Source organism: Mauremys reevesii, linkage group 8 (genome assembly GCF_016161935.1).
Source record: "Mauremys reevesii isolate NIE-2019 linkage group 8, ASM1616193v1, whole genome shotgun sequence".
In the NCBI taxonomy this organism is placed as follows: Eukaryota; Metazoa; Chordata; order Testudines; family Geoemydidae; genus Mauremys; species Mauremys reevesii.
Window position 1 is genome coordinate 62,550,077 of NC_052630.1, and position 26,222 is coordinate 62,576,298.

At 39.5% G+C, this 26,222-nt stretch overlaps 2 long non-coding RNA genes across 10 annotated transcripts in view; one reads left to right on the top strand and one right to left on the bottom strand.

Moving 5' to 3' along the window:
- LOC120369796 overlaps positions 1-26,222 on the top strand; it is an 86,041-nt gene that overhangs the window by 8,021 nt on the left and 51,798 nt on the right. The gene's annotated exons all lie outside the window — the stretch shown is intronic.
- LOC120369795 overlaps positions 11,005-26,222 on the bottom strand; it is a 33,726-nt gene continuing 18,508 nt past the window's right edge. For 4 of the 8 annotated variants that reach the window (XR_005583430.1, XR_005583429.1, XR_005583432.1 and 1 more), the window contains 2 exons: positions 21,033-21,201; positions 11,005-11,597 (listed from right to left, as the gene is read on the bottom strand). This is a non-coding gene — a long non-coding RNA (uncharacterized LOC120369795). Of the gene's footprint in view, positions 11,598-21,032; positions 21,205-26,222 lie in introns of all 8 variants that reach the window. The other 4 variants (XR_005583433.1, XR_005583435.1, XR_005583434.1 and 1 more) reach the window with 2 other exon arrangements.

The following is a 26,222-nucleotide window of genomic DNA, read 5'->3' on the forward strand; positions in this document are numbered from 1 at the left end:
ACTCCCTCCATGCAGTCCTGAGTACGGTTATGCCAGGGTGGCTGACCAGATGGGAAGTCACCTACTCAGTACAACTAAATATAAAATCCTGAGAGGCGAATACATGGATATATTATCCCTAATGCACTGGGAGGTGTTGACAGACAGTAAACATGGGCAAGGCAAGCAAAATAGCGATCTGCCCAAGAGGCCAAGGGTGCCTAAAACATGAGAAAATTGGGAAGCTGCCTTCTTCATCTATGCAAGTGTTATAGTACAGGCCTACCCACAGAGGAGCCCTGCCTTGGTTAAGTATATGGCTATAATTAGGCGAGCACATAAGCTGTTTGGGGGCATGTCTGGTTTAATTATAATTATCAGTTTCAATTAAGAGCAGCAACACAAACTGGGATAAGGTGGCATCACACACTGTGGTTGCAGTGGATGACACTAAGGGTGCCAGGGGTTCGTTCGTACCGCAACAAGTTCAGGACGGGCCCCAGGCACGTAATAGTATTTGCTGGCCATTTAATGATGGTGGTTGTTTTTGCAACCCCTGTAGATACAGGCATGTTTGCAAGATGACTACTGCCGGCAATTATATTTCAACAAGGCTATGCCCAGGGGCTGTTCAGTATCCTGTGCAGCTTTTCAGAAATTCAGTACGATGTTGCGCTGGGCAGTGGTGCGGTCAGCGGGACTAAACCAAGTAGTGCATTATTTGGATCATATTTTTGTTCGCAGATGGATACATTTCAAGCCCTGGCTAAATAGTTGGGGGTACCCCTAGCAAAGGAGAAAACATAAGGGTCTTCCACTACATTGACCTACCTAGACATTCAGCGGGACACCGAGGAGGGCGTATCCCGGCTCCCTCAGGATAAACTTCAGGAGCTAATGGGGTTGCTCCAGAGAGCACTGGGGGCTATAATAATAATAATAATAAAAAGCTCAAGCTGCAAGAACTGCAATCCATTCTGGGGCACCTGAACTTTGCTTGCAGGATTGTTGCCCCATTTTGTGCACTGCGGGCAGCAACAATGGCTGGCAGAGCCAGGCCACACCATTACATACCAGTCACTAGACATATTAAGGAACACTTCAGGGTATGGAAAGTTTTCTGAGTTGATTTAATGGGGTATCATTGTGGAGGAAGCAATGGTTATTACAAAGAGGGTTAAAAATCCACTCAGATGTGACAGGGAGTGCAGGTTTTGGGGTGTTTTATCAAGGCAAATAGTGTGCACAAAATGGCCTGCCACCTGGACACAAAATGGGGTTGTGCGTGACATGACCTTCTTGGAATTTTTCCCCATTTTCATTGCAGTGGTCATTTGGGGATGGGAGCTGCCTAATATAAGGGTGTGCTTCTGCTGCGACACCACGGCAGTGGTACAGGTTATCTGTAGAACATCCAGATCACACAGGGTTATGAAGTTGGTAAAGGCGTTTGTTCTACCATGCTTAACCGTCAACATCTGTTTTTCTTCCAAGCACATGCCGGGCATGGATAATGGCATAGCAGACACCTTGTCTCATTTCCAGTTTAACAGATTTCATGAGCTTGCAACAGGGGTTAGCAGTGAACCTGAGCTATCTGAAACCCCGGGATGTGATGTGATCGGCAGAATGGAAATTTTGGCTCCAGCTTAGAAGTTGTTTATTTCGTTTTCTTTTCAGGAGTCTTGTCAATTCAAGGATCCAGAGAAGGGGTTGCCTATGCGGCCCTCCATGGAGGGCGGTTCTTTCAGTACCGGGTCAAGGACAATGCAGTTGCTGGTGCCCCATAATGATCAGACATGGGACAATGGATCCTTTATCCCCAGTAGGGCTACTAGGAAAAGGTCATTTAGAGATGTCTGGGAACCCGGATGGGTGTGGGCAGAAGGCAGCCAAGTTAATGGCTGGTGCCTCCTTGTGGTGGATGTTAAGTGCAAGTGCTCCATAAATTAAGTCACAAAAGAACAGAAAATGGCTTGGAAAAGGAATTAAGGAGAGGTGCTTGGTAATTGAGCAAGCTGGGGGCAGTTGGGGACTACTATGATTTGTACAGCAGGGAGCCAACCCCCACATCATTATAGTCCACCTTAACCCCTCCTACGAGGGGGATGGTCAGTAAGGTCACTGCAAGAGAATTTCTGGAGGGACCTGGATGAAAAAGGAGAGGGGTGGGAGTGGAACTGTAGAATTGGCAAGTTACCAGCAGTGAATCTGCTGGAGGGACATAAATTTTGCACCTGCACTGTACACATTTTATCCATCGAGTTAGTTAGTCCCAGACATCTGACTAATAATAAAGTTGTGGCCTGATTGAACCCATATCTAATGTCTCCTGTCATTCTTTTGGCATAGCCAGACAATCCTGATACATGTGTATTTGCATCTTCAGGATCCATTTAAATAATTTTAACAATCTGGCCCAAGAAAGGGAAGAGTATAAGCCAATTACTAGCTACAATCATGATGAAGCTGTCCTTCACTATGAAGTGTGACAAAGTCAGACTTGACAGCTGTAAGAGAGTGGTGGAAGGAGGACATGTCAGGTGTAGAATGGTGAAAACTCTTTTCCCTAGGAACTGAAAAGAGGTTCTCAGGTTAATAAGACACCTGAGTCCAATTAAAAGCTGCCAGTAACCTTTAAAAAAAGCCCTCATTTGGTGAGAGAAAGAGAGAGGGGGGAGGCAAGAGGGATGAGGAACAAGCTGTAGCAGGTTAGGGACAGCAGGAGAAAAGGTTTATCCTAGATAGAAGATGGTTCCCATCTTTATAGGGGAATTAATCAAGTTAACTTCTGTTTGGGGAAAGACTAGCAGCCAGAAACCAGTGTAAAAAGGTAACACTTCAGGGAGGAGGTAAGGAAGTGTATTTCTTTGGAGTTGTGAGTTTATTTTTGCTTAAGAGAACTACTCGGGCCTACCCTGAGGGTCACCTTGTAAATATTGAAAAAATAAACCAAAGTGAAGAACTAAAAAGTTCCAGAGCAGGACTGATTTACTCCAGGCCCCACCATCAGAGGGAGAACTTCTGAGGCTGACCAGATGAAGGAGGTGCCTTGCCACAATACTGATGCCCAGTTAACTACATCATGAAGTTTTTATACCTTCCTTGACGCTTTCATCAGTGGCCACTACTGGAGTAGGGGTTTACAGCTGTGTAATTTGCACATTCAAATATCCAATTGACTTCTCTGGAAGTTTTAGATGCATAAAGAATTCAGGACTAGGTCTCAAAATGGGCACTTACTGTTTTCTAGTTAGGCAATTCTTATTTTCTTGCATATTATTGTTCTTCATTTCCTTCTTAGTGCATCTCATTCTCTATTCTGATCATTGTAGCAAACTACAGTGAGTTGTCACTGATGGTGCCTAGACCTTTTTCTGACAGTTTTCAGTAAATGCAGAATCTGAACCTAAAATGGCAATTGAGCCAACTGATTGCACACAATATTCCAGTATTAAAAAACGTATTAAGTAAGACTTTTTATGAAAGCCTGTAACACTTGGGGTGATTGTTAAATGTCTGCATTAGCACTATATGAGAATTATGGATATTCACTGATATGCTTCAAAGTTTGTGACCAAACACAGGGAAAAATAGGTTTTCTCCTAGACAGAGGTATCTACTTGTCTCCAATGTAAATTAAGAATTATGGAAGCCTCATTTACATGCCCATCAGCTAGGGGATAGAAAGTCAACAAGAAGGGAAGAACTGCCTTTCTTCCTTTTCAAACAGGATAGATGAACTTTCAGAATGTAAGCAAAAACAGAAAACCATTTTGGTATCTATGACTGTCCACATCCAAAAGGCCAGAGCTCTTGTACCTCTGATAAAACTGAATCTTTCAACAAAAGTGGTTGAAGTCTCTGGGAACTGATTATAGGTGAAAAATGTGCTTAGGCAAGGACTGAAACTTGCTGAAGTTCAGTTTTAGTCTTAGAATAATATTTTTCCTTTTGTTTGTTACTCCTTACACTTGTTATCACTTACGTGAATGACTTTTGTTTAATTAACTTCTTCGGTGCACTGATTGAAGGGAAGGGTGTATTAACCCCATTTAAGCAAACAGGCTGCAATGTATTATATTGTCTGTTTAAAAGAGCAACAAATTCACTTATATGAGTGTTCAGAAAGGGGGCTGGATGCTGCTGGGAGACATCTCTGGGGAACTCAGGAGTTGGGGTTCACTGTTAGTTACCTGCAAGGCAAGGCTTGGACTGGCAGAGTCTAAGGCAGGCTAGCTTATGTTCCAGGGAGTTGTCACATAGTTTAGCAGTAGCAAAACTTGACTAACTTAAATAAGATAGGGAACTAAATAAACACCATCTGAAACTGGTAAATAAAAATATATCTATAATATTCAGTATTTAACTTAATGTTTGCTGTTTACACCAGAGATTCTTCATCTTCTTTCCCAAACATAATGTACATCTCTACAAAGAGTACAGTGGATATTAACTGAGGTATACTCCTGGGACTTCTAAATACGTCTAAACACTATGAGTGAAATGCTGACTTCACTGAAGTCAATGATAAAACTCCAATTGTCTTCAGTGAGGCCAACAGTTCATTCCAAGAATGTATTTGTACTTCAGTAGAAAAGGTTGTATACACTTCAAGTTATTTGTTCATTCATTCATGTGTGCATAGGAGCTTGCATGCAAGAGACACTTCATCATTGGGTACATACTCACCCAGTTATAGAGCTTGGCATAAATTTCCCATGCTGTTACAATTACAAAAATTTGGGGAGTGGGAGTAAATTAGAAATGCAAATACATGCACATATTTGCATGCTCATTTCCACAGTGGACCTTTTGAAAGTCAGCCCACAAGTTTGGGTCAAAAACCAGGTCAACAACATGCTGAAAAAAGAAAGAAAATAGAACAGGTAAAGTGAATCCTGCTTTTTATTGGTAGGAGTCAAGCTTGTAGAAAAGAGAGCAGTGTTGTGCACTTTAAAAAGGAGCAGTGGGCATCTTAGATGAGTATGTGCTCCAAATGGCAGTGTGTGTAGTGGCCAATTGGTGATGGCCAGTAGAACAAACAGAATGTGTATATAGATATGCATACACATCTACACAATTTAATATTTAGAGAGAGAGAGAGAATTTCAATTAAACCATGTTGTCAACCCTCACATATTGCCTTTGCAAGAACATTTGAGTGCTCTAGCGTAAGTACCCACTGCATGCATAAGAGCAAATTTTGAGTTCAAATATTCAACTATTTCCCATAGTCTAACTGCAAATTGTGCTATTTTGCTTAGTGGTATATGTATCACTAAGAAGAGGACTATGTGACTTAGGTAATTTAACAGCACAACACAAATTCCAAATATTTGCAAAATATATATATATTCAGGAGCTATTCAGGGAGGACAAACCATTACTTGACAAAAATAACTGGGGTAAAAAGTTAACAAATCAGAGAATTGTGTACTCTTCTAACAAACAGAAAAGGCTGTGAAGTTCAATGAATAGATTACTTTTTATGAGTTATTTACTCAGCCCTACCATCCTTATCCACAACCCCTTCTGGTGAATAGGCATAGGTTAGATAACCTAGTCCTACTTTAGCACTATGAGGATTAGGTAAGAAGCCTACCCTACTACTCCTCGGGGACCGGGGTGACGTGAGGTGGCAGAGTTAAAAGAAATTTCTGCAAAAGTGAAGATGATCTTTCACTTTTGCAGCATCACAATACAGGCAGGGTATGTCCCTTATTATGGAAAAATAGGTTTTTTTCTTTCAATTTGGTGACCCTATTACAATTCAAACCATAACAAAGTTCACAGTCAGAAGACCATAACAGGTACACTATGCATATGACTGCAGAAGCATAGACCTTGTATGAGACACTGTTCATATTAATATGTGAATAAATTTGAAAATCCATGTGTTTTTTGTTATGTGCACAAAGCAGTGAACTACAGTTGTACATTGTCTTTAATGCTCTGTCTATGCCCCCTTTCCTCGTGACACGACACTCAATCTTCATTATATTTAGAGTCTGTACGATAAAACCTGTCCCTCACTACAGCCAAGCAGTATATTGCTACAGCACATTAATTGCAAACTACTGTTCTAGTGCCTATATTCCCAGCAGCAAGTGAGAGTATGGAATTACTTTCTATATTTTGCTGAATTATAAAAAAGGTGATTGAAACATGTTCATTTGTCTGATTGCAGTCTGTCTTCTCCAGCGAATGTTTCAAGTGGTAGATGCAGAGGTTGTTACAATGCCATGGGTCATGGAAACACTATTTTTACCACTGTACTACTACCATGCTTTTTCATTTTCTGTTTCAAGGAAGCAAGCTATTGCAGACTAAAGATATTTTTATTTCACTTACATTTCCTTATATGATTACTTAATTTAGATAATCAACAGCTTTATAAATGGTAATAGAAATATACATAAATGATTATGTATTATGACAGTTTTTTAAATGAAGTTACAAATGCATATCCAAATAAATAAAAAACTGTGCATGCTAAACATTTTAAGCATCTAATATACCTAGTAGCAATTACTGTGTATCAGAGATTATTTAGCAATAGTTATGAAAGAGCCTTAAAGGGTTTGGGGTTTGTGCATGGTTCAGATGCTTATCAGGAGTCTGGTCTTCAATGGTTGTTTGATCGAGGCCTCATGCTTATTTAGACTACTCAAACTCCTTGGTTAAAATGACGGAGTTGTAATGATTGGTTTCACTCCTATTCCCAATTTCTCTACATAGCAGTCAGAATAACTGCAGCCCTTCATGAAGGAGCAGGGTATTTGTAGTACAGACTCATTTACAATGAGTCATGTTCCTTTTATGGATGAATCCTATTAGACTAATATGGAAATCTGAGAGAAGAAAATAACTCATGAGATTTCTAGCAATTCTACTTCAATTCCCAGAGAGAAATACCATAAGAAGACACTCTGTTGCAATATTGTGTCACATAGAATTCTGGCCACAAAAAGAATCCAGAAGTGCTAAAGTGCAAGGAATGAAGAGAATTACAAAATAATTTCAAAATCTTAAATTAATGCAGAGTAAATTAGAGTTCAGTTCTTGAACTGGTCACAAATTTAATAGTTTATAAAGCCAGAAGGCTTTATCCAGTCTAGTTACCAATGTGATCATCCAGTCTGACTGCTTTCAAAACACAGGAATTAATTCAAGGAAGTCCTATTGTCTAATTGAACTACATCAAAACATCCAATCTTAATTTAAAAAATTCCCCCAATGGAGAATCCACCACAGCTCTCGATAAATTGTTCCACTGGTGAATTACCTTCACTGTTTAAAAACATGGAACTTATTTCTAAGGTTAAACCTATCCAGCTTCAACTTTCAGCTCTTAACTGTTGTTATACTTAAATAAGCTAGATTGAAGAGCTGTCTGTTCCTGTTGTAACTACTTACAGACTGTGATCAAGTTACACCTTAACAGTCTCTTTGATAAGCTAATTAGATTGAGCTCCTTGGGTCTTTCAATATGAGGCATGATTTCCAATCCTTTAATCATTCTTGTAGCTGTTCTCTGAAACCTGTCCAATTTTTCAACATCCTTCAAATGTGAACACCAGAACTGCACATAGCATTCCAGGAGCAGTCATAGAATCATAGAATATCAGGGTTGGAAGGGACCTCAGAAGGTCATCTAGTCCAACCTCCTGCTCAAAGCAGGCCCAATCCCCAGACAGATTTTTGCCCCAGATTCCTAAATGGCCCTCTCAAGGATTAAACTCACAACCCTGGGGTTAGCAGGCCAATGCTCAAACCACTGAGCTATCCCTCCCCCCCAAAAAGGTCATTGAGTCTAGCCCGCTGCCTTCACTAGCAGAACCAAGTACTGATTTTGCCCCAGATCTGAAAGTGCCCCCCTCAAGGATTGAGCTCACAACCCTAGGTTTAGCAATCCAATTTAACTCTCCAGTCTTGGAGAGAGATGGACTTGGCTGCCAGATAGAGAAAAGAGTACCTTGGACAGCGCAGTGCTGGGGAAGGGTAGGAGGAGCTGGGGAAGCTCCAGCCTTGCAACCACCCCAGGCAGAGGTCTTGCTTTCAGTGCTGGAGGAGGTACTAGGGCTGTGGGAAAGCAGTCAGGGAAAGAAGAGATAGCAGGTCCAACCCTGTTGCTGATGATGAGTGGCCACTTTAGACTACAGTTTGCCTTTGAGGAACAGGGCTAGATTAAGACTGGCAGTGGGTCACTAAGGTGAGGTGGGTTTAGAGGATAGGGGTTCCCCAGGGAGGGGAGGACCCCTGAGTGTGAGGGCACTGCTGCGAGGCAGTACACCATAGAAGGGGCACTGCGGGCAGGGAGGAATGCGGGGCCTGCAGTACAGTGGTGGAGATTGAAAGGAAGCAAGTACCGGTGGGGGGAGACAGCCAGCAAGAGGTGTTCCAGAGCTGGAAGAGCTAATCCCTGAGGTAACCAGCAGGAGGCGCCACGGCGCTGAGCGCCAGCTGTGCTACACTTTATCTCTGTCACCAACAAAATTTGATTCAATAAAAGATATTATCTCGCCCACTTGTGTCTCTAATAACTAATAATCCTTCCATTTTTCCAGATCTGTTTAGAATTCAGTAGGCTTGGGTGACTGTAGTTGCTTGGATAGTGAATGTGATATCATCTGCATATCCAAAAGTCCATGACTGGGTTGATGGCAGATCAGTGAGATTAATATTAGAGTGATGGTGCCAAGACAGACTCCAGTGGCAGCCCATTAGTAGGTGAGGTCTACTGGTCTGTTCCATTAGAAACAAAACTTGTAGTTAGTGAGCATAACTATCAGTTGGTGGTAGTGTTCTGCAATGAAATTTATGTCACTTTGAAAAGCAGGCCATCATATTCCACTGAATCATATGCCAAGCACAGATCCACAAAGGCCACTGCTGTTATGAGCCCAAGTTGAATGCTGGCTTTGATATGGGTCCTTAGCACGATTACCTGATTGCAGATGCTTCATCCTCATATGAACCTGGATTGCTCTTTAGGAATGTAGTTCTCAAAGATGGGTGTAAGTCTCTGGAGTAGCATCTGTGATGCTGACAGGCTAGATGCCAGCACATGCCAGAGTCTCAAGGCAATTCACTTTTGTATGATCATCAAAGAAATGTTGAGCATAGTAATTCACTTGAATGTTAATTTAGTTCACTGGAAATGTGACAGATATTGTTTTCACTTATTTATAACCTTTTGATTGCTATTCATTACATTAAGTATATCCCTGTACTTGATTAACCCTAGGTCAGTATTACGATAAGAAACTTCATGAAAACTAATGAAGGATTGTTGTGGGCTATTACATTGCAATTTACATAGTGTATATCATGGTAATTAAGTTTACCCATCAAACACAATTGGAGCCTTGGCAGTGTAAATCAAGAAGACTGCTAACTTCAAAACAATGGGAATTCACAAACTCAATCAGCATTCCTCACGCACAGCCAACAAAGTACAGAACTTGTCAGCTAGGTTTTTGTGTGTAAAAAAGATATAAAAGATGGATTCAAAGAAAGATCCTTCATTTCTGGACTGTTTGTATTCTAACAGAGTGGAATAACTAAGTAAGAAGGCAGAGATCCCCAGCATTATCCTGGGTAACCCTGAACATCTTTGGAGACTGGCAGATGACTACATCTCTGCTATCATTTTGCACTTACTAAACTTAGACCCATTGATGTATTTTACCTGCTTTAACCTCTCAATAACTCTCATTACTTTTTCTTGGCTAATAAGCTTTTAGTTAGTTTACTAGAGAAATTAGTTGTCAGCATTGTCTTTGCTGTGAGATCGAGAGTATCCATTGATAAGTGACTGACCTTTTGGGGTTGGGAGTAACCTGAAGTGATGTGATTGTTTTGGTTTTAATAACCTTTTATCACTAAGTTCAGTTTGTATGGGCAGGAAGAAGGTTGGAGAGTCATAGGTGACTGTTTGTGATTCCATGGTAAGGCTAAGATAGTGATCCAGGAGTGCATGTTTGTTACTGGGTTGGTGAAATCCAATTACAGAATATATTATTTTGCCTAGGATTGATGTCATGCTGACAGATGTACAATACCCAGGTCATGCTGTTTACCATTTAAAAAAATAATGGCACAACATGAGCTTTCTTCCAGTCCTCTAGAATGTCCCAGTGTTCCAAGATGCATTGAAAATCAACTTTAATGGTCCAAAGAGATTCTTTTAAAGCGCTTGAATGCAGGTTATCAGACCTGTTGATCTGAACATGTCTAACTTTAGTTGCTGCTGTTTAACATCTTCCTGAGTTAGTGCTGGAAGGGAAAGTATGTCATCATTATCATGTGATACGAATACATCATCTGACTTGTTGCCAAATATAGAACAGAAATATTTATTGAGTCCATTACATTAGGCTTCATAGGTAGAAAGGGAATTTTCCCCTAATTTAGCAATACAACTTTGATAATGAACTCTCTGATATCTATAAAGAAAGAGAGGGGTCTGACGAAGTGGGTATTCACACACGAAAGCTCATGCTCCAATACTTCTGTTAGCCTATAAGGTGCCACAGGACTCTTTGTCGCTTTTTGTAAAGAAAGAGGTATATTTAGATGTTCTGTATGCGTACACTTCTAAATGATCATAAGAAAAGACCTACATTTTAAAATGTATCAGTGTGAATCTGAGAGAGAGATCTCTGGCTTGATTCTAGGATGAATATTGCAAGAGATTTTTTAATGTGTTTAAATATATTAATTGGCTTACATTGTTAAAATCAGATAAAATAATTAGTAGCATTTCAGAAATTTCTATATTAATGTATTAGATAAACAATTACAGATGTTTTCATTCCCACTAGTTTTACAAAGAAATGTTGTTATGGAAACACCAGAAACAGAGGAAATAAAGGACTTACAGGTACAGAAGGTTTCCATAATATGACTAAGGACCTGGTCCTTAGTCCATTAAAGTCAAGAATCTCATTGACTTCAGTGGGCTTTGGATCTGATTCTAAATCCCTAGCACGTTTCTGGCTACCTATTTTCTGAGTCCCTGAGCCATAGGTATAAGGATATGACTACGATGAATGCCATAGAAATTACTTGATGGATGGGTTACAAAGATTTTTGTCATCAAGTACATGCTTTTGATTCCCCCTGATTTCATTGGAATCTGCACAGGTGTATTGCTGAAGTCTGAATATGTCCCTAAATGAATGAATTTTCCCAAAAAATAGGAGTAAAATCTGCTTCACAGAGGTAGAATGAAAAACCCAGCATTACAAAAGTGAGAGGGGTTTGGTTTGGCTTGGTTTCAAATTACCTTATAGCTTATCCCACAATGAGTGAGTCTCAGTCAAAATGTATGAAACTTGGCAAGTCTTAACATACATTTTCACATACTAAGAGAGCATGAGGCCAATACAAAGGCAGTTTTTATTTAGATTTCATGGAAGTGGCTTGCTTGCCAAAGATTTGAACTCTGACTAACAAGCCTATTCATGGTCCTGAGCTTGCACCCTGCGGTTTATTCATTATGCTCACATCTGGCTCACTTTACTCCTTCCTGCTGTTGAGTTTCTTTGATTGCTTCATTTGGCCGTGAAATCAGGATGCAGCTGCAGGCATCGTCCCTGAGTACTCTGGTCCTGCAATAAAAATGGTCAGTTAAAATCAGCATGAATAAGTGGCACTTGGTCTACAGAAACAGTGAATGGGGGAATGGATTTGTAGCTTGTCTGACTCTTTTATTTAGAATTTTATGTTGAGGAAAACATCTTACATCAATGATTGATAAATTTCTGTGGGCTCAGTTAGGGCTTTGCTACAAGTCATGAAAAAATAGCAGCAGGTAGTGGTGCTGTCGCAGGAATAGACCAACAGTAGAGAGAAGGGACTAATCTATATCCAGATTGCTTCCTGTGCACTTGTATTGTGCAGCACAGTTAGAAGAGGGGGACAGAACCAAAACTCTTCTAAATCCCTTCTCCTCCGTCCCCTAACCCCCAGAAGGGGGTGCCTTCCTATTCTTGGTTCCTCTGTGAAGGAAGGTGGTGAGGCAAGTTGCAATCTTGGGGGAGGGATAGCTCAGTGGTTTGAGCATTGGCCTGCTAAACCCAGGGTTGTGAGTTCAATCCTTGAGGAGGCTACTTAGGGATCTGGGGCAAAAATTGGTCCTGCTAGTGAAGGCAGGGGGCTGGACTCAATGACCGTTCAAGGTCCCTTCCCATTCTAGGAGATTGGTATACCTCCAATTAAAAAAAAAATCTCCTTCTCATTACATAGAAACAAAAACCAAATTACAATGACCACAATATTTAATGTAATAATTTTGTGTTTGTGGTTCAACTAAACATCTCTAGTTAAGGCAGTCAATATTTGACAAGACGGCAATGCAAATATCCACATTACACCACTGTGTAACTTCTCATTTTTAAATGAGAGCAAAACTGCCACAAAACATTTCCTTTTAAAACTCGAAACATAGTCAGACAATATAAAACTATTTTAAACCAAACACTCAAATAATGGGAAATAATGACAAATATCCATGCTCCAGTCTTTACAGAAACAAAACTATTCATTTTTAGGAAGTAAGGGATCAGCTGTAGCATCATTGTATGTAGTGCTCAGCTTAACAGATCCACCATGAAGTAATTACTTTTCTTTTATGTTCATTTAAAAATTCAGCCCCTTCATGCTCAAGATATACATATTATCTTCTCTTCAACAATAGTATGGAATTTGGCTGGAAAAACTACTAGAGCCTTCTGGTCAGTGAAATATTTTCTGACCAGAGATTCAGGTTTGGCCATGAAAAACACTCTGAAAATTCCTTGGGGTGAAGGAATCTTTATGTGGCATAAAGCCACTGTTGTGGTTCTATATCTCCACTGTGAAGGATGTATCTGAGAGAAAGAATATGTAATTAATGTGCCCTGCTAGTCCCCAGCTGTTCAACTGGTCCTTAGGCACATAATAGAATAGCCCATGATCTGACGACATTGATACCAATTTTGCCTGCACTGAGTATGGTTATGTCATGGCCAAAGATCTGGACCATTGTCTTTACACCCATATTAAAATTCATAGATAAAGGACCGGAGACATCCCTTCACTGTTTCCATCTTGATAAGACAGTCATCTTGAAGGTCTGCTGGTTCAAGGAAAGTAGAGATATTCACTACCTTGTTCAGGAAATCATGCAGAACACCAGTCGTGCAATCTCATTCACATGCTACTTTGTAGTTGGTTGGTTGAAGTCAACCAGCCTGCTCTTATGTCAGGCACTCTCACAGATTCAACTGTGGTAGCAATAAAGTCATTGGGAGACCAATTGGTCAAAAAATGCTTTCACCGTGCAGTGGACTATTCCTAGACATGATGGATAATTCTGTCTTTCATGGTCACATTTTTTAGAGAGTAGCAGATATTGTTGCTGGCATTGGATCAAATAGTTGCTTCCCACAGTTCCTGAATTCCTTGATTTACTGTATTTTCAGACACAGAGTCAATCACTGTTCACTTTATAACAAGTGGAAGCAAAAGAAGGTATCTTCTCCCTTGAAAAGGTTTCACAGAAACACTGAACAGAATCAGTTATGTTCAGTGATTTATTACAACTCTGCCTAGTCATAAGAGGATCAATCAGCTGCTTTTTATGGTATGTCTGCAGAAGAGCTGGATATGTCTACACAGCAGTGTGGGTGGATGGAATCATCCTGTGGGCACGAAATACATGCCTTACACACACACACATGACATGCATTGCGTGCCCACAAGATGATTCCATCCAGCCCCCAAGTACACATGAATGATGTCATGTTGTATACCGAAACAGCAACCTCCGCACGATGTGACCTCATACACACCAGAGGTTAAATTCTCTGGTTCAACTTTGTATTGTAAGGCTGCCTTGCTGCTAGGAAGTTTCAATGCAGTGTCATTGTCCACTGTGAGACCAGTCAATGGCTACAGAGAAAGTTAAGCTTACTTTTCTGGGAATGAGGAAAGAGGCTTGTGGGAGTTTTGCCATTTACTTCAATGGGGTAAGGATTTCACCCTCTGTGTTTTTCACTGGGAGAATTGCCAAAACTGAGCTCAAATTCCATTTGTGTAAAACTATCGTTGGGAGAAAGATGTAAGGATGCAGACTTAAGATGATCTTTTGTAGTCTATTTTTATTTTCTTTTTGCAAATATCTGGGGTTTTCAAAGGTACATAAGGAAGTGAGTCACTCAACTACTATTAGAGGGGTAGCCGTGTTAGTCTGGATCTGTAAAAGCAGCAAAGAATCCTGTGGCACCTTATAGACTAACAGACGTTTTGCAGCATGAGCTTTCGTGGGTGAATACCCACTTCTTCAGACTTGCATCTGAAGAAGTGGGTATTCACCCACAAAAGCTCATGCTGCAAAACGTCTGTTAGTCTATAAGGTGCCACAGGATTCTTTGCTGCTTCAACTACTATTGAAAATTCAGTGCGGTCTGAGTGCCTAATATCCCTAAACTCCCTTGAAAATCTCACCTATAGTTCCTATTAGTATTGGATGAAATTGAGCCCCAGGTGGAGACCCAGTACAAGATTTATGCACCACATAAGCCCTATTTTGAATGAGGTAAATATAATTTTGAAGAACTTTTAATAAAAATACGTTTGGTATTTCAAACCTGCCCTTCTGGTGACTTGATCCTGTTCATTTGAGTGAGAATTATTTGAGAGCAGTAATAGCTAAATACCAAACTTCAGTAATCATCTTGTGTTCGAGGTAAGCAAATATTACTTGTTAACAATACATTAATTAAATAGATTACTTGGCAGCAAGGTTCTTTCCTTCAATCAATGTATTCACTTGGCTAGATTTAATCTTCTACTTTCCATTATTTCAGTTACAGTTAATTAATGTTTGGCACACCATGTGCTCAACCCAGGAGCTGTCAAACCACATCGTTTACTATTGCTCATGCAATGCATTCACCTTTTAAAGAAAAGAGGACTTAGGAGCGAACTACTAACTCCCCTTTCACCAGGAATACAGATGAACTAGATTCCAGATATAGTCTTGGTTCAGTCAATTTAAATCCACTTGTGCTCACTGAAAATTTAAAATCTATGGACAAATTTAAAAGTTTTTTGTTACTTTAAATTTGTGTTCCAACTGAGACTAAGATGTCCTGAAGCTAGGAAAATTGTGTTTGTGCTGTGATGTCATCTCCACCTCTAGTGCAGATGTAAAGGACTAAAACTTGCCTCTAGGGTATAAACACATGCACCACAAATGCAATGATCAAACATATCTCTTTCTCTCAGAAGACTAATTCCTATATTTGCTGCACAAAAATCTGTCAGAAATTCTTTGTTAGCTCTTGCAGAAAGTACATATGTGCATTTGCTATTTTGAAGGCAGTAGAAACTTCTGAAAAACTTCTACATATCGCTCCATTCCCCCCTCCCCCCGTTGATATGTACCTTGTTTTTCTGAGCAGCATCCTTTGTAAAGAGGCTGAATGACAAGAAGGGAAAGGGAACACTTGATGCAATGCCTTAATCATAATAAAAGCTTTTCAGGGGAGAGAAAGGTAAAAGACATAGTTGAGAGCCAATGCTCACCAAAGAACAGAAGTAAACTCCAAAACTACTTATATTTCAGCAATCCAAACTATTCCTAAAGCTAATTATTAATTAATCGCATCACAGCAATGAAAATATGAGTATTCATAGTAATTATTCAGGAGTTCTCATTTAAAATGCATAAGACTCACTGTTAGCAAGTAAAAATACCAAGGGCCATATTGAGACATCCTGGCAAACTGAACAAGTCAGGGGGCAAGGAGGTAGGGTAGGAATTTGCAAAGGCATAACGGTTATCTTTGCACTCTGTGCCTTATGGGGCACTGCATGCAAAGCCAGTCTCCTGGTGTGAGTTATAGTAGCCTTAGGGCTTCTCTAATTATGCAGGCTGCAAATGGCCCAAATATCCATTAGGGTTGGTAACATATCCTGTCCATAACATTTTCTTCCGGCCACAAGCACTATGCTAAAGAGCTTTTTGCCAGTGCCAGACCATGAAAAAAATTACCTTCTGCTGGGGTGATCTTCCCAATGCCAAAATTGCCAGCTGTATGGACAGATCCCACTTATAGTGGGTGCAAAGCAGAACTGCACTGGATTTGTACAGAAGGGAAGATCTTAATCCTGCAGATGGATCAGGTTTTTATTATTGTAGTATCTGACTGCCTCCCCTGTAAAATCAATGAGAATAGCAAAGTCCCTAGTGGACTTAATAGAGTCTCCACACTTTTCCTTTTCAGGGTAAAAGATTTTTGACCAAAGAGGTATAGCAAAATTTCCTAAAGATGTCAGAATCTGGATTTGCTGGATCTCCTCTGGAAACTTGTTCCACAGTCGGATCCTGTTGAGTGAGAATGCTTTAACCCGAGCTCTCATGCACTTTGCCCTTGGCTTTGTGACCTGCACCATTGTTGAGCAGCACAGTTGTCACAATGGTTCATAGACCAACAATGTTTAATGTAGCTGTTGCTTCATGCATTAATTGATTTGAACGTTGGGACCAAAATTTTCAACTGTTACAAGGAGCTGATTAGGAGGTAGTGGAGAGACTTCAGCACAGACCTGATGTGCTTATGGAGGCCTAAACCACAGAGAAGGCAGGCAGCCACATTTAGTACCAGCTGGGGCTTGTGCATCTTCTTTACATTTAGCTTTTGATACAATGAGTTACTAGTCCAGAGATGACAAATGCATAGATCCTAGTGGCTAGGTCCTTATGTGGGAGGAAGGGATGAAATTTTTTAGCAATCTGGAGATGAAAAAGACATTTTTGATGCTATATGGTCATCCTAGCTTAGTGAGGAGTCAAACAAGACTTCAAGGTTTCACACCATTTTGCCAATATAGGCTATATACTTTCCGTGGAAGGTGGAGAGAAGGCCTGGAAAGTTCTTCAAAGTGTTTGCCCTTTACAACTATTATCACTTCTGTCTTTCCTGGATTCAGCTTGAGACAGCTGTTCTTCATCCTACTAGTGGCAATTGCTGCATTCATTGAGACTGATATATATAGTTTGGTGTCGTTGGCATATTGTTGGCAGCTGAACTCATGGCATCTGACTGCCTCTCCCAGTTTTCTAATGTAGATACTGAAGAAAAGTAGGGATAACAGGTGATGGCCTTCAGAAAAGAGGAACACTCATCACCACCAATGTCCAAGTTCTGCTGTAGAGGAATGATTGGAGCCACTGTAGGGCTGGGCCATCTACTTTGGCCAGGTCATATAAGAAGGTCAGCACTAGACCTTGTGGTCTTCTATGACAAAAACTGAAGAAGGGTTAATTAGTATGGGCAGCAGAGAGAGATTGTCTGTGTTCATGTGCACAAGAAAGTGATCTTTTAGTGCCACTAGTACTTCTCTGTCCCATGCCATGGTCTGAACCCTGACCGTGAGGCATCCGGGATGTTGGCTGATGTCACATGTTGTTGTTCTCTTGACTCTCCTTCACTAAGCATAGCTCTTGCTCTCCTTATCACATAGCAAAACCACAGTCCATCAAGGACAAAGGAGAAATATCATTTTACTTGACATGTCACTTTTGTGTAAGTGAGAGGGGAATTAGGCCCATATTGTTTGTTTACGTAGGCAATGGAAAAGGTAGCATTAAAGTAACTGAGGTGCTGGTAATTGTATATTCTCATGGTATAATGGTTTGGAAATGCTGTTTAAATTCCAAACATCCTATATTCAGAGACTATGAGAATGAAATCTATTTTGATGCCCTAGCAATATGAAAAGCAAAGACTCCCTTTAATTCCAACACACTTTAGATCAGGCCCTTGTGCAAAGGGAAATGTTGATTATGTGGCAACCTATTCATTATGGCTGTTGGGGAAAAAAAACTAAAAATGCAAACACTTACTGTAAAAAATTCAAATGTGGTAAAAATCCTGGTTTTTGAATATATACAGCTCTAATTTTCATGTAAATTAAAGGTGTTCTAACTATTGCCCCCAAAGCTTCCTTTTAAAATGCCATTCTAAGATTATATGAAGCTGTGGTTGGAAAAGTTGAAATACTTTCTAAAGCCTCCTCCTTTTATGGAACCCTTTGTTTCATAAAAAGGCCAAAGTATCATCTGAATAAGAATCACAATTTTTTCAAGTATAGCAAATCTGCTCCATACATTTTGAAATAAAACCATTCAATATCCACTGTAAATAAGATCACATCTTGGCTATGAAGAAGGGTCATCCCAGCCATCAAAACAATCAGAGCAAAATAAATTCCCCATAGTTTTAAATAGCCATCTAATGAAAGTGCTAGAAGTAAAAGTGCTTCTAACAATAACTGTCAGTGTGCTAAAGGGACCACTGATTCCATGCTTCATTTCACAAGGGATCATATTAGATTCCTTAAATTTTCAAGAGTGTTTAGTCTGTCACTGACTGTCGTCGTTATCTGCACCCAAAGAGGTGTGCCACCAAATAATGTTTTGTTTTGCTACCTTGTAAACATGTAATTCTTGAAAGCCCTGATGACAATAAAACACCTATTGCTTTTACAGGTTTATAAGGAAAACATGAACAAGCCAACACTAATACCTAGTGCATATAAAGTACTTTATAGTTATTTCCTATTTCAGTATCTCTCTTTTTCTGAGCATGCTGTCTGTTCTGATATTGATTTTTTTTCAAACTGCATCATGAAACTGACTTTAATAATCCAGTTTAGATGATGTGTTTCTGATAGAATTCCTAGAATCAAACTCATCCAATTTCTTTTTAATGATAGTTTTCCTCTGGGGTGTTAGCTGGTGAGGTTGTGCAATATGTTTTAGAAAATGCATTGCTTGCTCAGGGAGCTGGTTTATTCATACGGCAATAACCAAACAGGTTTTATTGTCAAGCATTGCGTGAAATTCATTTGTGGTACCTCTGCAAATTTCCTTTTGTACAGAGAATGAAAATGTGTCTTGCTGAAAGATCATGACTCAGTGGAGGTGGTAATTACACTGCTTCTGACAAGTTAGCATTAAAATTATGCTCCACTACCTGAAACTATATAATTTTCATTTTATCTCATTGTCATGACCAGAGTTGTTCAGTAAATTAGGGAGATGATGACATAAGGAATCTGCTGAATTTGCAAATGTTCAGAAAACTCATAAGGTCTCTCCCTTTCCATTGACCAGAGCATATTCATATTAGATAACAGCTCTTCCATTCAAAATCAGAGCAGGATGGCCGCTCTGAATACTTAATTCATTTTTATTGGTGATTTCCATATTGTGGCATTGCTACACATCATCTTTTACGATCATGTGACAAAATATACACATTTTTGCACCTCATCAGAATTTTTGCAGATCTGTTAGGAAAGGTCATTTGAGAAAATCTCTGGTAAGCTTGATTAGTTGGTATCTCAGTACCCACAGAGCTCAGGTTATTACAGGACATAATACTATCCAGTCTTTCTTTTTCCATACTGCAGGTAATATCAGCAATTCTAATCTAGTTGATACTCTTGCAGCTCATCACATTTTGGATGTAGCAGTTTCAACCAGAACTCACTTCTCATGAATGAAATACTGTGCCTTGTTACTACAAAACCAAAGTATTTTATATTTACAACGGGGCTCCAGTAACAGCAACAATCTTAGGCTACACTAAGTGAGTCATCCTCGCCTTAATACACTCATGAATCCCTGGATCAAAGGGTGCAAAGGCCTCATAGAAAGGGCCTCATTCTGATTTCACTAACATTACTGTTGCATCTGTGTAATCCCATTGAATCAAATGGAGCTATTTTTGTTTAAGTGAGATCAGAAATGCCACCTTTAGCAAAAGTCCATATACATTTTTGGCATGTGTGTGCAGCTCACTGGATTTTGTTTGTTTCATTTTTGATGGGAGTTTTTGTGAAAATTTATTCTTAAACAGGTAGCTATTTCAGAAGGTTACCTGAATAATTCACATGAAATATTCTAACAGTAGAATAAGGACAGTTTGATTTTAATAAAGATATGAGCAGTGTGTCCACTGAATGCTTTGTTTTAGCTTTGTTTTAATACATGAAAATATTTAAGAAATGTGGAGTAGAGTGATTTTTTTCCTCCTAAAGACCACTTTTGATTTTCTGTACTATACAATTATAGAAAATCAACACTTTATATAGAGTGTTTTACCACTGACTGCCGTACATACAGATACAGAAATTCAAGTCAGTATTTGTTTAAAAAGACATTCAAATTTAATTTACATTGCTTTTACAAATGAGTGTTAACATTAAAATGTCATTAATCAACATGCTGTTTGTACAATAAACTTTGAAAACCAGCCACCCTAATTTATTCATTTCACAAACTCAGTTCTTTGCATGGTAAACCATCCTCATTATGTAACAGTTATTTGAAACACTGAGCAACTTCCACATGAATTCTGAAAAATGGGTAAAATTCTGTTCTGGAGAAGTCACACTATATGATCAGAGTGGTCCCTTCCTTCTGGTTTTAAAATCTACGAATCTATGAAATTGCTGTCTCCTGAAGGGTGTTGAGTCCTCCCTTACTCCCACCCCACCCCACCCTCAGCTTCTTTGAAGTGACTAGGAACCGAGGATGCTCAGTACTTTGCAGGAAGCGTTCAGTGCCTTGTATAAAAACCTTCAGGCATCTACCATCTTGCAGAATCAGGCCCTATGGAAGGATGACAAATTTAAGTTGCATTCCTCTTCCACTGAAGTCTATGGCTTCAGTGATGTCCAATGAAATCCTCAAAGTCTTTCCATCTATAAATAAGGATGGTTATCCAATGAATTATTTCCTGGAATAGTTTACTAATTTAGAGTTTGTTCCACAAACTCTCATTGGCTTCAGTATGAGTTTTTCTCATGGTAAAGCTTCAGAACTTGGTGTTTTGAACTAACCTCCTGATCTTACTCCCACAAAAGTCAGTAACATTATCAGGGCCTAAATCAGGTTTCTTCTACTTTGATTACATGTTGAGTAACTGATTAGGCCTAAGAAAGAAGGCAGCACAATTGCTATTCAAAAAGATAATAAAAATACCTACAGCTGGACCATCAGAATTTGCATATTCTGAAGATTTCAAGTCTCCTTCCGGACTGCTCTCAGAATCAATTTTTCTATACTCCAGAAATTATTTCTTCTTTCTTTAAAATAATTAAGTTTCTCGCCTTTTTGGTTGTGAAAGCAGGTGCACTGTTGTCTTTTGGAGTCTGCTGCTGGGTAGATAAACAATAGTATTGTCACAAAGCCACCAGTCTTAGACTGTCCAAAAAATCTGCATGTTGCACGAAGTTAGCTCTTTCGCTCAACTCCTACACCCTGATGTATGAATACTCTTTTCTGAATAGTGCAGAAATAGAGTTTAGGCCTTAGGAGATAGTAGTCTGTGATATCATGCAAGTTAATGGACTGGGGCCAGGTTTTAATATGTGTAATGCAGACCAAATCAGAGAATATATTTAAATAATAATACTTTAACATTCAAATATATTTATAGATAGTCAGTAGGCGGATTTTTGGGGGAACATAAAAGTTCACAAGAAATGGTATTACATTCTATCTCTTTCTCCAATATGAACATGACTGAAGCATTAAAAAAAATTACAGAGGTAGTACTATGCCATCTTCCTGTTAATGAAAAAGGTGAATGCTTTCCTAGCATGCACTCCTTACATGCCTGAAATCTAGAACATAAGAATGTCCATACTGGGTCAGACCAAAGGTCCATCTAGCCCAGTATCTGTCTACCAACAGTGGCCAATACCAGGTGCCCCAGAGGGAGTGAACCTAACAGGCAATGATCAAGTGATCTCTCTCCTGCCATCCATCTCCATCCTCTGACAAACAGAGGCTAGGGACACCATTCCTTACCCATCTTGGCTAATAGCCATTTATGGACTTCACCACCATGAATTTATCCAGTTCTCTTTTAAACACTGTTATAGTCCTAGCCTTCACAACCTCCTCAGGTAAGGAGTTCCACAAGCTGACTGTGCGCTATGTGAAGAAGAACTTCCTTTTATTTGTTTTAAACCTGCTGCCTATTAATTTCATTTGGTAACCTCTAGTTCTTGTATTATGGGAATAAGTAAATAACTTTTCCTTATCCACTTTCTCCACATCACTTATGATTTTATATATCTTTATCATATTCTCCCTTAGTCTTCTCTTTTCCAAGCTGAAGAGTTCTAGCCTCTTTAATCTTTCCTCATATGGGACCCCCTAAATCTATGCTTAAACATCTCCCAGCTACAGTGATAGCAGGCCCAGAAGCTCCAGCCCCAAAGAAAAGGATTGAAGAGAAATTTCAGGCCTTCCAACTAAGATATTCTGATACAAGAACTCAGTATCTCCTTTTAGGAGACACCTGTCTCTGGTGTTACCTGGTGCATAGTAGCACCTCCCTTGATCATGACTGTGGCCAATGTGAGGACATCTACTCCTATGATCCATAGCCTGGTTAACATGTAGACCTTGTGAGATGAGCTGCTTGAAATTACTTGGAGTGCAGGTGCAAGACGCAGGAAAAATTCTCTATATCTGCAGAACTACTATTTGTCCAAATGACAGAGCACTTGCCAATCCGTGTTACATGATTCTTAAGCAGGACAGCTTTCCTAATAATGATTTTCAGCCATGAGGTCCAAGTGACCATATAACATCCAACCCAACCAACCCCATTGAACAATCCAAGTCCTTCTCTGGAGGTGCCACTATTGTCTGTTTCCTAGGATAAGTGATTAGGTAGCTATCTCTTATCTATAAATCATTAGGCAGATATCTAGCTATCTCCCAATCAAATACTAGAAACAACACTAATGTTAAAAGTTGTGGTTTGTTACAAATGTCGTTTTCCTCTGAGTGCTGTTCTTAAAATCTCCTGGTTAACTCATCAGCCCTAGTAAGAAAGATATGTTTCTCAAATGAATTACTATTTCTGTTTAAATATTTAAACACATCTCTTTAAATATTTTAATGGAATTGTTATGTAATAGATATTTATATTTAAATAAGATGTTTTACCATCAGCTAATACCATTTGAATCTCTTTTTCTCTATGTATGTGCCCACATGCACATAGAGCTTACATGAACTTAAAGTAATGTAATATTAAAGTTATGAATTTAAATGGTTTAAAGTTAAGAGAATGAGAAAATAAGGCCGCAGACTAAGGGGAAAAAAATGAGGTTAACTTCTGCACACGGCACAGCCTTTATGCTTCTTGGAAAGTATTTAAATGTTCGTTGGGGTCAGAGGCTGTCACTATATGCTTATAGTGCCTAGCACAATGGGACCCAACCTTGTTGTAGCCCTTAGGTGCTACTGCAATAGTAATGTTACAAATAATAATAATTATATTTGTAATAGGTAACACAAGAATTTATGAGCAACTGAAAATAGCGTGATAGTAAAATGCCTGGTATAACCTTAACTGCATGCTGTAATATGCGAGAGTGACCAGATAGCAAGTGTAAAAAATAGGGCCAGGGAGTGAGGAGTAATAGGTGCCTATATAAGACAAAATCCTGAATATTGGGACTGTCCCTATAAAATTGGGACATCTGGTCACCCTAAATATAACAAATATTTTAGAGGCATCAGTTGGAGCTTCCAAGTTAGTACTGAATTTAGCTTTGTATATATCTATGCAATGGGCAGAAACCGACTGGCCAAAATATACCACATTTAGTGCAGAACCTGAAAGGAGCTCTATGTGGATGAACCTCTATGAAAGTAATCAGGGGTCCAACTGAAGTCTTGATCTGTACATTGTTCACTAGCAGTTGTTCCAGCTAATTGAAACGTGAGATGATTTGGACACCCAGGAATGATGGAATGTTTCTGTTCCATGATAGGATGAGCACAACTCTGGTGTGACTATTTGTGATTACAAAATTGACATTCATTTTCTTCAATAAGTGCTCAAAATTGACTGATTCTGCACTTATTCCTGCTAGCGGACTCAGTTGCATATAAAAGGGGTCCACATGTGATTTTAAAGTTCAAATGACTCTTCATAGCCTTCTTTGTAGCATTCGTCTAGCTTTCCTTGCACTTTACCATGGCAGAGCAAACAACTGAGTACAGAGTATGACACATCTGCAGAAACCCCTGAGTCTCAAACACCCACAATGAATTCAGTTAGTCACTCCAGGAAAGTTAGCACAGCCAGAGTCGAACTGCAGATAAATAAAGCTTTTGTTACCTTAGACAAAGTGACAAAATAAGTAACACTAGGATTTAGGCACTACCTGAAGAGGCGAGACACAAGAAAATTGAGTGGCAAGCATTCTATTTTAAAGGCTCAGTAATAGGTCATATCCCTGCAGTTCAGTTTATTGTAAACAATTCTGATGTCTCACTAGGAGACAGTATGCTCCTGTTAAACTACCTGGCAATATTCCTTGTGTAGCATAGAGAGAGGTGCCTCACCAAAGGAAATGCTATACTGTTTGTTTCAAGTGTATATGATGTGTAATTTTTAAAGTCCTTAAAAGCTAATATGCAGACTGTGCTGACTAGCCATAGCCCTATAGGGACCCTTGTAGAAGTGCCCCAGTGGGAGCTCTGAATGGCCTGGCACCTCAGGGATAATAATCTCTCTCATATAGCATGTTTTATCCCTAGATTTCAAAGCACTTTACAGAGGTGGTTAGTATCGTTATCCTCATTTTACAGATTGGGAAACAGAGGCACAGAGAGGGGAAATGACTTACACAAGGTCACCCAGAAGGTCAGTGGTAGAGACAGGAATAGAACTCAGTCTCCTGAGACTCAGCCCAGTGCTGTCCATTGGACAACAACATCTCATTACATTTCTCAGAAGCGTGGCTGTGCCACTCTATAAAAGTTTGTAGTATATGTTCCCCTCCTGTCAGCTTTGCCTTCTATCTACCCTCCATCTCCTGAGATGTTAGCAAGGAGCAGCCCATGCTCTCAGGCCACAGAGCTGTCCCCTGCAAAAAACATATAAGAGAGGGGACGGGTTCTACATAACAGAGAATGCAACCAGTCACAATCTAGCCTTATAGCTGTTGGCTAACCCAAGGTTATTTTTCTTTCTGTCAGCACAGTATGTGGGCTGAAATTTCCCAGGGAGGGGAAAGGAAGATTGTGGGGATGGGCACAACATAATTACCCAAATACTGTGGACAGACATGTTGTTTTGTTTAAGATAAGGATTTATAGGGTACATAGCACATAATCAGAGTCAAGTGATAAAGAGTTGTAAGCAAGATGATTCCAGGTTAAATGAGGAGAAAGGAAAAGGAGATACTGTACTAGTGGGAAACAGGCCCATACGCTATAGATTGTGAGTGCCAAATTGAGGGGGCCGTCTGGGGTAGCGAGAAATAGTAACAAGTTACACACAACATGGAGACATTTTTCTGCAAAGGGAAATAATAGTCTTCCCTGTTTAAACTTTGTGTAAATATTTTTTTTCGAGTGGTTTGGGCCTTTCTCTATCATCCCAGCTTCTTTCACACGTCTGGATCACTTGCTTTGGAAGCACACCTTCCTTTTTGTGACTGTTAATTGTTGTTGTTACTCTATGTATTTATATTATGGTAGTGCCTAGGGGCCCCATCAAGACCTTTCTACCCCCATTGCATCTGTGAAGAAATGCTCAGCCTCCCTCCAAAACCCTGTCAAATACAAACTTGGATCTGGATTTCATGGCTGAATTTCTCCTACAAGGGTCCCTATAGGGCTAAGGCTAGTAAGAACAGTCTGCCATTTCATTAGCCATACCAAAACTCCAAATATGAATCCCACTGAACTCTGAGGTTTTAAAATCTAGATCTTATTTTTGCAGCTCAGGTTCATCATTAATATTTATTTCTGGAACAGTTTATAAAGTTTTCATTTGACATTTATGATTATCGTGTATTTGCTTGCTAAGATGAAGGACTCAGATATATCCCAATTCTGCAAAGAAAATGTATTTCTCTGGGATCAGTGTTCTGTTGTTGCATCAGAGCTAAAGGCTAATTTTGATGCATTTTGGCAAAGGCCTTTATTACTGCTTTAATTCCCCCATTAGAACTCTAGGAAAGCAAATAAGCATGTTCTTAACTTGAATCATGTGAGTAGTTGCAATTAAAGTTGATGAGACTGCTCATGTGCTTAAAGTTAATTGTGTTTAAGTACTTTGCTGGATTGAGGTCTTAAGTGGGATTGTTCTGTTGTTCCATAGTTTGCCTGGCCTTTTTGAGGGTGTTCAGGAAAGCGG